The following is a 3346-nucleotide window of genomic DNA, read 5'->3' on the forward strand; positions in this document are numbered from 1 at the left end:
GGGGGGGGGATCACTCCACCTATCGTGCACATCAAGAGACAAAAGCACACTTATTATGTATGATAAAAGAAATGAATATTCATGTAATTCCCCAAAAGTACACACCTGTTTCCAGAGGATATAACACAGATGTTAATACATTGCCCAAGTGTGCTAAAAATCTGGTGAAGGGTCTCTGAGGGGCTTCCATGGGGGTTTTTGGTGGTCTGTGGTGATCCCAAGTGGTTGTTGAAGAGGTGCCTTAGTGTCCTTTACATGTGAGGGTTTTTTCATATATGGCCTTACCTTGGCTCATTGCTCTGTCTGTAAAGTTTCTCAGCTTTCTTATCTTTGTCTACCACAGGTTAGTTTCTCTGCTCGGCCCAGGATGTACCCATCACAGTTGCAAAAATTATATCCTTGGGTGCATTCTTATCTGAGGCCCCTTACAGCAACGAGCACCAACTGCTGGCAGGTATCAAGGGTACTTCAAAGTACATCAGGATGCTACTGAATACACGTTCTCTCAGTCACTGAGGTAAGCAGACATTCAAAACAAAAGTCAAGGAAATTTAGGTTAAAAAGTGATTCCCTGCCACAGTTTGGAAAATAAAAGACCTCAGAGGAATCAGGAGAGTGGGAACCCCAACTGCAGCCTGCCAGGGTGGAGGCAAAGTGGACACAGGCTCCACCAGGGCACCCTGGCTTCAGTGCTAGTTGGATATGCACACTGTTCCTTGGACATTATCTTTCCAAACACCTTCAACAGCTAGAAAATTGCTATTTGGAAAAAAACCTATTTCTTATTAATAGCCTAATAGTTCTAATTAACAGTTTATTTTTGTGTTCCAGTGATTTTAAAAGATCAGCACTGTAAAACAGGTAACTGCCTGGAAGACAGATTAATAAAAGCTCTGGTTTTGGCATATGAAAAGTACAGTAATTTTCACTGCATTATTATATATGATAAAGGACAAGCAGGTGTTTGAATGTACAGGTAAACATTTCAAGGGAAAAACCAAAACATTAGAAAGTCAGAGTAAATTTCATTTTATTTGTTTCACAAAGTCAAAAACATACAGTGTGTTTAGTCCAATGCTTCCACATCAGATCCAGAGCAAACCAAGTCATGTGCTCTTACAGAACTAATACCACTGACTTCACCATCCCTGTTCCAAAAAATTAAGAAAACTATGGGATAGGATCTGCGTCTCAGATTTGATCAGCACCATTGCATCGGTATTCAGGTTTTTTCAATGTACAGAAATGTTAGCCCCAAATCATGTCTCAGTACAACATAATTTACTTCAAAATCAGAGCTTGAAATTATTCTTTCAAGGACAGAAAACAACCTCCACTCTTCAACCATAGGAAGTCACCACAGAAAACACAGGTAGTTGCTTGCAATTTGATTTGCCTTTTAAGTTTCAGTACATTTTAGGTTTATAAAAAGGAATGTTAAGAGACCAAAATCTTTATTTAAAGAGTAGGTAAACAGACAACAGCAGCACAGATTTCTCATATTCTCTGATCCCTCTCTCCTGGAGTTAACTTCAGCCTCACTGGAGCACTCCGTGTTGGAACAGAACCGTGAAACAAATCAGTTAATTTAAATTAGAAATGTTCTTCATTTAAAGAAGTTTACTGGTTCTCATTTTAAAGTGGTCTCAAATATTCAGTATGCACATTTCAAAGGGCCTCACCAAAAAGACAGACTCATACATACTTGAAAAAGAATTTAACCATCATGGCTAACAAGGAGAGTAACTAATTTCAAGCTCTGCATTTAAAGTGCCCATAATCTTTTACATAGCAACCAGCACATAACACATAATTTGTGACATTTATCTACATTGTGTTATCACCACCTATTAAAAAGAGCAGGCACTGAACTTTTAAAAATGTTATTACAAATTGTAAAGATTACATATTACTGAAAAGTAAGAATCCATATCCAAGAACCAAGAATTTAAATACCTTTTGCAATGTTATTTTATGTATATATTTATAGATGAGCAATTACACTTATTTTGGTTTTAGGCTTGTTACCCTCAAGTTCATAACCAAAAATCATGCTGGACCGTGTAAGCAGGGGAGCACCCACGAGCTGGCTGACAATGCAGAATCATTGCAAGTACCCAAAACCTGAGCTGGGAAAATGTTACACTGTCAATGGTGCTAGGTTACCTTTTTAAATAAATACGCTCCCTTCCCGCCCCTGCCCACCTGTCCAGGAATATGCGAGAATGACGGTTTTTCTGCCCTTCACCCATGCGCACAACACAGGTGTGATGGACACCATATAACCAAGCTGCTCCTCAACAGCACTATGTCTGATTGAGTCCATGTAAGTATTTCTTACAGCACAGTGCAATTCTAGTCAGAAGCACTTCTCTCCTCATAATATCTAAGAACAAATAAAGCCTATTATTAAATCACTATCAGAAGTCAAGTCTTGTTTCACCCATATTCTCAAAACAAGACTGGTTTGCTTGTTAGAAAGTTACACCTATGATTGAAGACGTTTAAAACATTAGATCTACTCGATGCTGCAGCGTGGGTATGGAACCTGCAGGAGTCTCAGGCTTCTGAGATCGAGTTGCCTTCAACTTAATTCTTCTTCATTTTTTTCAGATAACGAGCCCGTATTTGTTTGTTGTAGTTCATGATGAAATTAATGGTAGTAGATGTAGGTAGAAGAGAGAAGAGCCATCCCTAGGAAAAAAAAAAAAAGAGGGGAAGGGAAGTCTCAGCTTTTTATAGCCTGTACTAAGTGAAATCTAACAGTTACCAGCACACACAAGTAATACCAAGTTATGATTAGAAGTTAAAGAACAAAAATATTTAACATTCAAATTTATTCTTTAATCTTCTTCCACAATAAACACATAGAAAGGACATTCCAGATGCTTATGTTTTCCAAGGTGACTTACTATGAGAGCGTGGGGTAGGTACCCGTTGGTGCGGGACTGCAGGCCTACTGTGCCCAAGGCAGCTCTGACGTACGTTTCAGGGGTGGGTTTATCAAAGGTCGGCGTGCGGATTTTGGATGATTTTGTTACCACGTAATACGGTAGAACGCTCTGCGCATAGGAAAGATCATGTTAAGCAGAGAATGCTTTCAGATTAACTTACAGATCCATCAAGGAACTAAAATCATTGCAGTTAGATAACCTGCATACTGAACTCTGGCTTAAGGTAGCCTTTTTTCAATTCTAAGATCACAATGTACAGTATCAAAACCATTTGTAATCAGATATCTTGTGGGCCACATTTGGAATGTGAGTGATAGTTCAGTGGTCTCTTGACAGTCAGCATCCCCAGCTGGGGCCCTAAAAAACAACTGTTGCAAGCATATGGTTGAAAA

The 3346-nt window shown here is 39.0% G+C and overlaps 1 long non-coding RNA gene across 1 annotated transcript; it reads right to left on the minus strand.

Annotated features, from left to right (window-relative positions):
- Positions 1 to 1013: 1013 nt before the first annotated feature.
- On the minus strand, positions 1014 to 3123 carry LOC113480787. The gene is made up of 2 exons (XR_003398528.1): positions 2913 to 3123; positions 1014 to 2694 (listed from the first exon to the last, which is right to left on the minus strand). It is a non-coding gene; the product is annotated as an uncharacterized LOC113480787 (long non-coding RNA).
- Positions 3124 to 3346: the final 223 nt, after the last annotated feature.

This window comes from Athene cunicularia, assembly GCF_003259725.1.
Source record: "Athene cunicularia isolate RWA chromosome 5 unlocalized genomic scaffold, athCun1 chr5_part1, whole genome shotgun sequence".
Taxonomy (NCBI): Eukaryota; Metazoa; Chordata; class Aves; order Strigiformes; family Strigidae; genus Athene; species Athene cunicularia.